Source organism: Pipra filicauda, unplaced genomic scaffold (genome assembly GCF_003945595.2).
Source record: "Pipra filicauda isolate LSUMZ 115617 unplaced genomic scaffold, ASM394559v2 scaffold5_size6683894_pilon, whole genome shotgun sequence".
Taxonomy (NCBI): domain Eukaryota; kingdom Metazoa; phylum Chordata; class Aves; order Passeriformes; family Pipridae; genus Pipra; species Pipra filicauda.
In genome coordinates this window covers 460266-474414 of record NW_024104754.1, presented here as the reverse complement: position 1 = coordinate 474414, position 14149 = coordinate 460266, and the positions used below count along the sequence as shown (strand labels likewise).

General features: G+C 36.1%; 1 protein-coding gene across 2 annotated transcripts in view; it reads right to left on the bottom strand.

Annotated features, from left to right (window-relative positions):
• B3GALT1 (beta-1,3-galactosyltransferase 1) overlaps nt 1-14149 on the bottom strand; it is a 56371-nt gene that overhangs the window by 37957 nt on the left and 4265 nt on the right. Inside the window, exon 2 of one of the 2 annotated variants that reach the window (XM_039387986.1) lies at nt 12138-12232. The exons of the other annotated variant lie outside the window; for it this stretch is intronic. The gene's annotated coding sequence lies outside the window, so the exon portion shown is untranslated. The remainder of the gene's footprint in view (nt 1-12137; nt 12233-14149) is intronic. 2 annotated transcript variants of the gene reach the window in all.

Here is a 14149-nt window from a genome sequence, read left to right as displayed (position 1 = left end):
AGAGTCTGTTTAAAATCAGCAAGTAAATACATCCCATATTAATAGAAGCTATGTCGTCTAAGCTTGCCCGTGTGAGTCTTATTATCATGGTTGCCTTCATCTTAAATTGTATAATTAAAATGTTCCTAATTACCAGCTTATTAGAAGGGGCTTTGAATGAAGCTGTTGAGAAATTTGGATGAGAAAATAGGATAATTTTATGGTTTCATTGTTTTTTGTTCTTAGTGATGCTTGCTTCATCCTCACAAGCTATCACTGTGTGTGGTCGCTTTCCTTTGTTGCAAGGCTCTGTTCTCATCTTGTCATGACATCTGCTCACAGTCTGTGCTATGGATTTCACTGCAGTGTTGTTTTTCCTGATGCTGTCAAAGTTTCTTTTTAAAAAAATCCGGTTCAGAAGATGCAAACAATAAAGTGAGAGTTACTCACATAGTCTTTTATGTGAGTTCTGCTTCGCTACATTTCCTGGTTTTATACCATGGAACAAAACTTCATTGGAGAGCATGTAGTTACTGTGACCTCTCCTTACACTGTTGTTTGCTGTCTTCCAGTATTGCTGCAAAATTTTAGAGTAAATGAAAACTGTGAATACTGGAAATATTCACAGTGTCAGTACTAGGCGCTGCAGTGCTGTTGGCTCTATGAAGCTGGCAGAGGCTAAGCTCCACTTCTTTCTCTTCTGTTCCTTTCCTGCTGTAACTGCATTTCCTGAAACTAAGACCACCAAACTTTCTAGGGAAAATTTAAGATTTCATGCTAAATTTTACACTACTTCCATTTTTCTTGTAATGATTTAGGAAAATATACGCAAGAGATTGAGAAGTGATTCAGGTAAGGTATCAGATGAGAATGAAAACCAAAAATTTTGTCTCTGAGCTCATGGAAGAGAGTGTCAACCCTTATAGATAGACCCTTTTCTATTGCTGGCACTGCTCATACTGTTCACTATAGCTTATGAAAAAGCATAATACAGAGAATGACCTGATTCTTTTTTAATCTTGTCTGTCTTTTCCTTCTTTATACCTGGTACTTACTTCATGCTTTCAAACCCCAACTTCAGCCTTTAAAATTCCCTGTAGATAATTTTTTCTGCTAACTAATGTACCAAAAGTAGATTGAGTTTATGCCTTTGGATATAAGCTATGTCAATACTTGTCTATACAGAACATTTCATGAACTTCTCTGTAAAAGGAAAGTAGATAAAGGAAAAAAGATTGGGTTAGGAGCACAAAACCATATGCAACAGAGAGGACAGACTTTCTTGATTTAACCACCCAAAGTATAAAAGGTTTTGCAATATTTTTTTTCCCAGAGATTCAGTTTGTTGTTCCAAAATGCCTAGTGGTGTAATATCTGTGATGGAATCCATTTTCTTAATTTCTCAAGATTTCTGCTGTTTCTTGAGATGCAGAAAAAAAAAATCAGTGCATTTTAAAATTTATATTGTCTCCATTTATTGAATAAATCACCCTGAGAGGAGAGGAAATAGCTATTTCCCTGCTGTGGATATAAAAGATACACTCATCTTTGTACTGAACCTCTAGATCTCATGCATGTTATTGTAATAGACTTCGTTACTGCTGAGACATGGAATAAAGCTTCACCAAAGGTTTATTTTAAATGCAGTGGTTTTTGAAGCCTAAAGTGTGTGTTAAAGTAATGAAATGTTTCATATTCAGCTTTAGCACTGGACAATCACAGCAAAAAGGAAATGTTGCTCCATTCGACCAAGTATTTTGTATTTAATATTATTTATGTTAGGCAGGGAGAATAAGAGATGCAGAGGTAGCATGGAGATAGCTATGATTTTGCTAGAATTTTGCTTTTTGGGGTGGCTTATAGAAGCCAATGTTCTTTTAAGATTTTTTTTCTTTTTTTAATATTGCAAACTGTCATTGTTCTATTAAATATAAATTATGAAGTTTCAAGTCATTCCAGCTTCATTGTAACTTAGGGCCAGATTCCAAGCTCTGCATAAAGTGCACATCCTTCTGCCGGACCAGACTGTATCAGTCTTGAAAACTCTTTAACATCAAGGTAGCTTCTATAAATAGCAACACTAGTAATTTGAAAGGATGCAGAATGTCTCCTATTCCCTGGAAGTTCACATTAACTTCTTTCATTTCCTGAGATGTTTTACCACTTCTCTGTCCTTTAGAGAGGCGTGCCTCTGTTCAGTCTGCTTGATAGTAAAGGATGCGATAGCGGACAGTTACAAATGAACCTTTGGCTTAAGGGGAGGCATTAGGCAGACTGAGAAGGTCAGCTCCATTGAACCATCTGCTACATAAAAACAGGGCTGAATTAATGTAGACTTGAGTATCTGGACTGGTGAAAGCATAATTTATGAAAACTAAAAGATAAATGTTTTATGGGACTTTTACAACTGGAAGTGCAGAGAATACTAGGAAATAACAGTGCCTAGAGGGGCTGGTACCTAGTCAGGGTTGGAGATTCCATGCATCCATCATTTGTAGGAGCTGGATTTTATTAAAATCAGCAGGCATTTTACCACTCATATTCACTATGCTGATATCCCCTGTGCTATAAAAGCACTCAGACAAGTACAGAGCAGTTGTCAAATCTCACCATAAATTGTACATTCCTGCAAGCTTGTTGTGGCACACAGTTTATTCAGAATTTCAGTCATCCATAGCAAACCAAAGCATGTTATCAAAGTTTCTGTCAAATGAGTATGCAGTGATGCACAAAGCATGTATTTTAGATTCTGGATTGTTAGGAGATTATGTAGGCTTACATGGACTAATATGAAAGTAAGCTCTTTCACATCTGTCCCGAAACTAATGTTATTTTTAAGTGACACTTCAGTATTCCTGTATGTTTTTGCCAGCAGAACCTCTCCTACTGTTGCAGATATTTGCAATGCACTTTTTAGATGATTGCAACCACTGACAACTAGAAAATCTGAAAAGAGGTGTGTAAAGGAAATTAGAGTGTTCAGGTCTAGTAGAAAAACATCATAGGTTAGAATACTAGAAATATTATGTTAAAGGAAATAAAGTTTAAAATTTCACATGCTATTGTTCCTGAAACTGTTGCACCGTAGACACAAATAAAGAAAAAAAATCAGAAGTCCATCAAAAAGGCCAAGAAAGAAGAGTATCCTAAATATTTAGGTCCTGTGAGAGACAAGTTGATTTGTGTTACAGAATACATCAAAATATATTTTAAAATTCCTTCATAAATTCTCCTTTTCTAAGAACGTCAGAGGCTTCCTCAGTCTTAGCTTTAGTTGCAGTCCTAACTTGGACACACAGGTAGATTCAGTAAAGGGGTGTGGTCAGCTACAAATAAAGAAGGTCTCAGTCTACTGCTGTGTAGTGTGGTATCCCAAATTGTCATCATCTTCAGGCTTGTGCTCCGAATTCAGTGCTTCCCAGTGCTGGTTGAGGGTCTGTCTTAGACTGGTAAAGTAGGAGACACTGCACCGAAGGAAAGGTGCAGACCTCATAGGTATTCTATGTTTGAGCCCTTCCATATTAAGGTACTCATCCGAGCCTTTCTGTTCTGAATACAAAAGAAATAAATAGTCCTGGAAGTAAAAATTAGAGCTCCCTGTCTTAGAGCTCTTAGACTGCAAAACTCCTCCTTGCCTTCCTCCAGATCCATAAATCTCAGGAGAGTGTGCAACAGCTTTAACTGGCCAGATGGGCACTGTGACCATGGGATATTGCGGACAGGCCTGGATTTAGGGTCACTCAGATGCGTTTCACTTTGGAAAAGCACACTTCTGGACCAAGCTTAATCCCTATGCTGGTGGGCTGGACTGGGCTGATGGGTGAGTGCATAGCACTGATCACAGAGGTCAGGCCCAGCTTACACGTGTGCCAGAGTGCATTGGTGTGCCATGGCCTCCTCTGGCCTCTTGGGCACGGCACCTGCCTTTGCCGTGAGGAGCCTGCTCCTCACACTGTTGGTTACAGTGAAAAGCCATAGGGCTGCATTTCATGATGTGAGGAGTGGTGAAGGTGCAGGAGTAGGAAGAGAAGAGACCAACTTGTGAGTCCCATGAAAACTAAGCTGTCTGCCACCTGCATGTTGGATTCTTTGGTTCTGGGCTGAGCACCTGAAATGCCATCGCGACCTGCTGTTTTCAGGTATTGAAGATTTTCTCTTAGTGGCCGAACCAGAACCCTGCTCATTGCACACACCCATGCCAGGCTCTGTCAGGGCAGACACAGCTTTATTTACAAAGAGTCCAGGTAGGTACTGCTCAAGCTTGTCTCACCAAAGCTCTTTATTAAATAGTAAACTGAACCTTGGTAACCAGATTTGCCAATGTCTGTCAGAAATATTAATCTGAAAAAGGGAGATAGTTGCTGCTTTAACAAATATTATCCTCCAATGAAATACTTCCTAAAAGCTAAAACAGGAGTATATTTTAGGAGATATGAATTGTGCTGTAGGCTTTCCTGCTGATTTGGTCTATGGCCTCTGCTCTTCTCTATCTACAAAACTTAGGCGGTCTTATATCATTCAATGGTTCAGTGATGCTTATGTAATTAATAATTCTCAGATGCTCCTCTGAAAGTTGCATAGTAGGATAAATCTTATATGTGTTTCTGTACAGTTTGTCAATAGACAGGGAATTTCAGGCTTTTAAAAAAATATTTCTCTATTAAAATGAAGATGGGTCAGGAACACTGATTTTATGATGATGGATGCTGAATGAAGGCTTTAAAATAGATAGAGATGTATGTTAGTTATGTGTTGTTGCCCATTTCCTCTGGAGGTTTTTTTTCCTCATAATTTCTGGATGGATCTCTTCCTTTGGCAGGCTCCCAGAACAGCAAGTAACCATACTACGCTGCTGGGCATATGCTGTTAAAACTGATTGTCTGTGGCAGCGTTCAGACAATTTATATATTCCCTAAAACTTATTTTAAAAGGTCTTTTTGTTCACCCTCTCTCTTGAAAGTCAGTTTCAACAAGCAATACTGAGAGATTTTGATTTACTGTTACAAGTGATTGTTTTAAATGTGCTGGCACTTTCACAGGAAGATGAAAAACTCTTGTGTTATGTTTTTTCAGTCCTGCCTGGGATTTCAAATACATAAGGCAGATTGTGCTTTTGCTGTACAAGGGCTCCTCTGACATTCTCAATGACATTTAGCTATGGATCAATATTTTTGTTGATTATTTTTGGGCTAAGCATTACTAAATACAAAGTCTGAGTGTGTTGCAAACCTTTTATTCAGAGAATTATTCATTCTTATTATCTGTAAAAGGACCTGTCATTCCATAATTTCATTACAGTCAAATAATAAACAGTTATATACCTGGATGGGATTATAAAATACTAAGAAACTATGAATGCTACAGCTTTGTTCCTAGTAGGATTATTAACATTTTGAGGTTTCTGTCCATCAATTGTTCTATAGAAAACAACAGAGGTGACAAATTTGGGCAATGCTGAATCAGTGCTGAAATATTTGCGCTAGGAAAATGCCAAACTAAGTTTACAAATATTTTGTATTCATGAAGAATAAAGATAAGTGGGTATAGATAAAGACTGGGTATATAGAAAGATAATACCATTAATCACTCACCAGACAATACTGCCTCTCCATCCTTTTATTCAGAAACGAATGTTGTGTGAAGCTACCACAAGTGTAATCACTTTTATCTCACTGAATTTTTTTTCTGAATAAATATTTCATTAAGATGTTCTATTTTATTTATGTGTGCAATGTATATTTTTCTGAGAATGATTTGGCTTTGATTTAAAATTCTTCATACAGGATATTCTTGTTTCTAAGTTCAAAATTACATCTTAGAGTAGAAAATGAGCTTTTTTATTGATCTTTAAAATTCAGTCCTCAGCATGAAAAGGATAAGTGCTCAAACTAAACATTTGTAATAGCTTGAATTGTGACTTTTTTTAAAATAGGAATATGCTAGGTTGAATTTTTTTTAGGACAAGATTTTCAATTTCTCAAAATAAACAATAGTTGCTTACTCAGTTCTGCAAAAGTTCTATTTCACACTGAGCTGCTCGCAGCTATACATAACCTTTAGTGAAGGAGACTTCTAGAAAATTAAAGTCTGACTTTTGGTCTAATTTTGTTGTGACTAGTATGAAAAATTCAGAACAGCTCAGTTGCAGAGTACCATGGTTGTTACTATCTTGAGTGAATGGTGCTCCAGGCATCTAAAAAATGAGAGCCTCGGTTTTGCTTTTAATTATCGTCAGTGATCTTTTAAAATGTGGGTTTAATGGTGCGGTGAGTATTGCAGTTGCTCTAAGACTGGGATATTACTGAGGACATCTTCTTCTGGTTCAGTGACCCCAACAGATGTTCTTTATCTCTACTTTTTCTGCAACTTGAAATGAACTGAAATATGCATTTGCTTTAGTTCAAGCCTTAGCCCTTCATACGTTTAAGTAGAAGCATTGGTTACACAAATACCTGCTTGAGAAGTTTTACTTTGTGCATAGTTTGACTGACATGAGCTGTCTTTTCTTTCCACCTTACTACATATATATGATTGTCACATGACAGAATTTCCCAGTTCCTTTTTAACTGTATGGTGATACAGGCATAGGTGTGGTTGTGTGGTTTTAGGTGCTCTAGGATGGGAAGTTCTCTGTAGGATGTAAAAAATCTATTTCCTTGCCTTTTACTAGAGTCTTTCTAACTTTGACAAGACTAGATAATTATTAGCTTTTGAATGCTATGGTTAGAGACACATAGCTTCATATTTATGTGAACTATTAGGCAACTATTAACCAGGAACTAGTCTAATATCAAAGCTTTCCACTTATCAGAAGTTTTTCTGACATACTCTGAATCTTCTGCAAAACTGAATGGTTGTGTGATGCTATGGTGATGTCCAGAAAACTCCATGGTTATCAGTTTCAGCATAGGTATTTATATAAGCTCCCAGCCGTATATATATAAATACTCATAGGTATTTATATAAACTCTTATCTTGACATGCATAATTCTTCACAGTTCAGACCAGTGAGAAAAATCCTCATCAATGGAAAAGCACAATTCTAATGAAGCCAATATATTCTTTGCATGTTGTAAGAAATATCCTGAATTATTATTCTCTAAAAAGTAAAATTTGTATGTGCATATTTGCAAGGATCTGAGAAATATTAGCCACACATTGATAGCAGGAGAGAATAGTTGAGTTGTGTTGGGTTTTTTAATTATTATTTTTAAATTCCAAATAAATAGTTGAGGTTTTAATGATAGCAAAAACAGCACTCCAATGTCTTAAGAGAGTCATAACGACCATTGAAATGCTTGGATTTAATTAAATAAATGGCTTTATTTAAGTAAAAACCAAGAAGAGAAACAATAAAGGTAACTCAGCATCTTACAGTGGATTGTAAAATGCCACAAAAATTCCAGAAAGAACATTGCCCAAATTGAAACTTTTGAAGTCAGTGGGAATCTTGTATAACCTCGTGCTCAGCTATTGCAGTTGTGAAACCCACACACGAAGAAAAGAGTGCAACAATACTTTAATCTCTTTTTCTTGTATCCCGAGTGTTCTAATATACATTTTTATTGTGTTTATAGTGTCTTTAGGCTATGCAGTGTTAGCAGTTGTCCACTGCCTTTTACTCCTCCTTCCTTTCTCATTTATGCATTATAAATCAGATATGCCACTTATTTCTCTTGACAATCTCAATTTATAGTTGAGCTAGAGTACCTAGCTATAGCTAGTCATGGTTCTCAACAACTGCTTGTGTATGAGGCCATATTTTACTTTTCATGGACTTCTTAAGGATGATAGAACAGACCTTTGTCTAACTCCTTGTAACAGTCTTGACCAGCTACCCTGTAACCTCACTATGCATTTGTCATGTTTGCTAAGTCAACTAAAAACCTTTTTCAAATACCTTCTGCATTCCTTCACAGTGAAGCAAATGTCTTTGTGGTGCATTAGAGCATAGTTTGGGTAATGAAATTTCTAATCCGTGTGCATTTAGACAAACTTGATGACTGATAAGAGTAGAAAACGCTCAAAAAATTAAACTTTCATGTTGCTACCTCTTGCCTTATTGTTTAATTCTTTTAGATGCTATGATCCTCCTGAAATACACACAGAACGTTGAAGTTCTGTGTGGTTTACATTTTAATAGAACAGATGTATGATGGCTGATTCTTAGAACCTTGATTGGCAGAATCCTAGCATGCAGTGGGTGAAGTTTGATCCTTGGAACCATCTATCTGATTTGTATGAGCTACTTCTGCACTATATATGTAGCTAGAGGTACAATAAATGTGCTATGTGATGACATACAGAGCTCATATTAATACCTTGATACTACATATGGAAGGAAAAGAAAGACCTTTTCTCTAATAACGTGTAGAAAGACTGTTATGGATATTTTGTTATTTTTAACGGCATACACGTGCAGTAAAATGAAACCTAATATTGACATAGCTCTGAAGAAAATGAAAAGATTATTATTATAATTGCAAGTATTGACTAGTGTGCATTTAAGTAACTTGCAGATTACCTTCCTCTGAATTTTAATTCTATTTAGTTTATCTTCCTTTAAATTTATCAAGAAATTTCCTTCATCTCTTATCCTGTCTGTTTGCAAAATAGAAATACACCTAACTATATAAAATTTAAAACTTTTCCGGTAAACATGACCAAGTATCTGCCAGAAGCTTCCGTGAGGTAGGACATATACATTATGGTTGGCCACAATGTTATCAAGCTATTTTTAATCAATACTTTTATTCTGAGTCACTGTTCCATTAGTGACTTGCGTGATACTAACCCAACTTTTTTTGTGTCAAGGAGCCTGTGCAGACCTTAAAGTTTCAAACACCTTTCTGAACAACTAATAATCTGTGCAAAACAGGAATATTGGCTCTATGGAGACATGAAGTAGCATTATAAGTTTAAAATTATTAGAAAATAGCAAAAAAACCTCAAAACCCAAGGTAATCAGGCAAATCAAGAAAGATTAAAGATGTTAAATGTTCCCATTCCTAATCTCCCTGCTCACAAAGGTTTCTCAGGAGCACCTTCAGTGTGTTCAGTCACTGTGGTGGGAAATGTTTTCCTTACTTCCCTATCATGCCCTGATGCAATTTTAATTCTATGGTTATAGTCTGTCCCCTTAAAGCTAAAATCTCAGATTCTGTTTTCTTCAGAAATATTAGATCTGGGATATGAGCTTAAGCCATTTCCATATATTGGCAAGAAGGCCTGATATGAGCCATTGTTTCATCTTTGTAGTTTCAGTGTTTTGAATAGATGGAAACAAGAAGATAACTCTCATAGCAAACTGGGAATACGCAAGGTTTGGGCTCTGAATGTTATTCATTATTAATTAAAGGGAGCTTGAAACTGAGGGTATAACTGGTGAATGGCAGTGCCCATCCCTGGGCACTGTACAGTCACTTTGCTGCCTGGGTGGCAGTGTGATGCAGGGCTCTGCTTGGGTGACTCCCTGGGTTCATCATTGTTCTGCCGTTTGGTTATTTCACACACAGATGCTCTAGATATGTTGTACATTCAGAACTACACCCGGTGCACCAAGAAGAAAAACAGAATTGTTAAACACTTTTTTTTTTCTTTTTGAGACACTTCTCAATTTCCCAGAGCATTTGTTATTATTTTGGGGGAGGATGTATCTTTTGATGGTATTTCACAAAGATTGTTGTGTAATTGGGTAGCTATTAATCTATACTCAGTTTATTTTTGTGTTTCAGTATCATTGTCTTGTAGTGTCCAAAATAACTAGGCTTCAGACTTCAGCTTTGAACTTGCATAGGAGGAGACATTCAGAACACTGTGATTAAGATTCATTTCATACCTGTCAATAGAAATCATAAGTGGTGGTCTTGCCCCTTTACAATGCATAGAAAATTATGGCATAAACAAGAAGATACAAGTTATGTTACAGTTTAGGTAATTTTTGTGCTAGTTTTAGGAATAAAAATAATCACCTGCATAGAATTAAAAACATTCAATTGCACTGAAAATCTTGAAGGATGTGCAGTTACTACTACATCTAAAATGTGCCTTTGTCTGTCAATGTTGAATTGGTTTAAATTTTCTGTCTCGTTTTTTCTAGAGTTTTTCCGTAAATAGGATTTCTATCATGTATGTTGGGAAATAGTTGGTTTTCATGTAAAGTCCCTGTGTTTGGATTTGAGAATATTTACTGGTGGTGGTAGAAATGCTCATGCTTTGCTGAAAAATAGCAGCATTAGTCCTGTGCAATAATGTCACCATAGTACTTTGTCCAAGATAAAAGGAGAATTAATCATGTGTCCAACTTTTGCTTCGATTATTTTTCTTCAAAGGCTTTTATCAGATATTGCTAATGCATATTCTAGGTGAAAACAGTTAATGGTTCAACATATCTCAGCCTGAAAGTATTCTACAGGGTATGATGGATACACAAGACACTCGGAAGGAATGTCAGCTAGTTTATATCCAAGCTGATTCATAGCTGACTTTTTTTTTTTTTTTTGACAGAATCTTTTTTTGGTGTCACTTTACTTGGGCTAAAATCAATTTTGTATGGAAACTGTTTTGCAGTTTGTGTGGAATGAACGTGTGGTTTTGATTTGTTTCCTAATAAGATGGCCTTGCACAGTAACTGTGAAAACTGCCTTTACCTGATGCATTTTATGGTCCTTTTGTCAAGATTAAACAGATAAGAAAGACAGATCCTCAGGCAACTGAACATGTGGAGTTTAGATTGCCAGTGAGAGATGAAGTGAATAAGTTTGATCCTCATGATGTAGTGTCTGTTCTGTAAACAAACAAAAAATTCTCATCCACAGATATTTGTTTGGACATTTTCCCTGAAAGCTATTTTCATATATGAAAACCCAAAAAGTTTGAATGTATTTTGTAGCTTGGCAACCAGAAGATGTGCAGGCAGTCAAAGAAATGCTGATCCTATATTTCATTAACTTGTATGTCCTCTTTAATATAGAGGACACAGTTATGCTGTGTTGTATCTTTTATGGGGATATCAGGGTGCTGATTTTTACAACATGGAAAGAAGAACTAGAAGAGTCAGCAGGACAGGAACCTTTCTATGTTAGTAGCCAAAACAATAAAATCCGCCTTAGAATTACCACTTCCCAGAAGCAGTAATTCCAACGAAGACATAAAAGTACTCCTGAGCAGCTTATACATGAATAGAAAGGAATAATCACTGGTTGACATGTTACTAGCATTTTTTTTAATTTCATCTGTTTCCTAAGTTTAGTCTAAATTTGGAACTTTTTAAAAGCCACTTATAAGTGGTGTATACATTTATCCTATTATTCATTAATAGGATTAATGAGTGTACCTCCTGTATTAAGCTTTGAAAATGAACCCCTTAGGTCCCAAGCTTCCTTTTTTTGTGAATTGATTGTCAAGATAATCCAAATATATGCAAAAAAAAATAATCTAATATATTCATTCATCTATAACTTCAAACACAAATAGACAAATTAATATATTATGAAGATCAAAGTACTAGTGCATTATTAAAGTTGCAAACAGCTTTCTTAGCTCATAATGTTCTGGCTGCTGTTTTTTCCCTAAACTGAGCAGATACTGATGTGAAAGACAGACATTGTGTGTCTCACTTTAAAGATCCAAAGTTGTTTTGAGGGCAAGTTCATTTTCAGAAGTATTTCAGTGTTCCTACAAGACTGAAGTTTTGCAAAGGCAGGTTCTTCTTTCTGTGTGAACCTAAAAATGTGCTAGAATTGCTAAGAACAAAACTTAGCTATCAATTGAAAAGAAACACTAGATTTCCTAATGATGTCATACTTTTCTTGTATTTGAAGTCCACTTCATCAAATTCAGAGGCAAAATGCTTATGTCTGCCAGCAGTTTTCAAGCTGGGATGTGGTTCAAATGGTGAATTAGAGTTGTTTGTGTTTTTTTTTTTTTTTTTTTTAATTTATTTCTGCACTGACATTGTGCCAGATGTGTCATCTAGTCAGCTTGCCTGCTTTGCCTCTGAAGAAGTCACGTCTATGTAGTATTATTTTACATCCGCAGGATTGTTTGGGGTTTTTTTACTGGCATATTTTACTCTCCAGAGATTTAAATTTGTTTTGTGAAGTGTTTCTTACTCCTGGAGAAAAAATAAATTGACAGAAACACAAAACATTTGCTACCTCTCTCTTAATGACTTTTCGCTTCAGTGTTTTAATTGTTCATCAAATGATTCTTCTCTGCAAAATTATGTTGTTACAGAAGACAGGCTGGCCATCTGCAAAGATAAATTCCAGAGGTCTTATATTGGCTTAATGAAAGTGTGAAAAAATATTTTAATTTTGCAATCAATAATACATTATTGATCTTTCCCTGAGCTTAACTCTTGATGTATTAGCAAAATCTAACATTATGTCTCTAATGCAATTCTAACAGAAAAATGGGTTTTGATCTACGCAAAATGTTTGTTATTCACTAATATGGCACTTAATATTAACTGATTAAGTTCAAGAACAGAATAAATTTATCTTTGTGCATATTTTCTTGATGTCCTAGAACAGTCTTTTGGACACAAAATTAGCACGGTCTTAAGAAAATTAAGTTAGGGAATCAAAAAACATTTTGCAAAATACCTTATTTCCAATAGGTGTATATTTTCAGAGACAAAAGTACAAAACTCCACAACTTCATATGGAAATCAGTGGGAGTTCAGACCTAATTAGGCTTATGCAGTTTTAACCATTGTATTTCTGTGTCAAAATATGTAATGTATTTTTTTAATTTGGGTTTGCTCTGCATATGAAATATTATTGAGATGATTTTTATCATATATGTGAGTCTAAACCATTCTTATTTTATCAGTTCAGTGGATTAGCTTAAGTCTTTTAGGACATGATTGAAACTAAGAAACATGTTAATTGAAACATGTTATCTGCTTCTGTGCGTATCTTTTTGTGTGATTTTTGTCCTTTTGTTGTAACAGACAAAACAAGCACAATACTCCTGGCTATAGAAATATATTTCAAGAGACTTGTAAAACAGAGAGTAATTAGATGACATGGTCTGTAGGAATGGAGGCAGAAGTGTAAATGAACTTTAGATAGATGATACAGTCCAGACCTCTTCCATTCATGGTACATTTTCTCTACACAAACTTGCCAGAGCTAAACATACTTTGTGACCTTATAGAAGCCTGACATTTGCCTTTTTTTAGTTCTAGCTCTTATTAAATGCATTCAGTTTACTGTTAATAAGTGAAGAAAAAAGATTTGCAAAAAGGACAATAGAGGCATATATAGCTCTTTTGCTACTAAATCTAATAACTTTTTTTGTGTCAGTTGTGGGTTAACCATGGTAGGCAGCTATTTATCCATTTCAAGGAAAGTAGGGAGTCATTGTGCATAACAGTTACTTGGGAAGACAAACACTGTTATTCAGACCATCCCTCCTTCCCCTTTCTTTCCCCCAGCTTTATTGATCAGCTTGATGTAATGTGGTGTGAGTGGGATATTCCGCTGCTCATTTGGGCTTAGCTCCCCCGGCTGTGTCCTCTCCCAGTTCCTCGAGCACCCTCAGCCTACTCAGGGGTGGGGTGGCGTGAGAAACAGAGGTGACCTGGATGCTGTCAACACTGTTCTGACCACAAGTACAAAACACAGCACCATACAAACTGCTATGAAGAAAACTAGCTCTGCCCCAGCCAAAACCTTTTACAGTGTCTGAAAAGAAGGGAGAAAGTCAACAGGCAAAGAATTAATCCAATAAATAAAAAATAGGTGGCTGTAGTAGCCTGACCAGAAGAGAACAAAAGTTCCTGTCTGAGCTACTGAGAAGTTGTGCCTTAACTATAAGTGCTTTGGCACAGTAAAGAAAGCAATAGAGTGGCCATTAGCAAGGTGCATCGTACATCCAGTGGTTATCATGGAGCAATATGCAAGCTTGACACTATGGAGGACTGGGTCTATATATGTTTCTCGCACACTTCTGCATTTCTCCTGTAACACGACAGCATTCAGTGCTCATTTTTGTATGGGTGGATATCAGTGTTATTTAAACTTGTATAAGTAAAACAAGGAAAAGCTGTTTCTTTCTATGAGATATGATGCTTGAGTAAAGCGAAATTTCACCTCTTTGCTTTGCAGTGGAGGCATCACTGTCATGTTTAGCTGAAGATCAGTGCAGTTTGGTTTTGTCT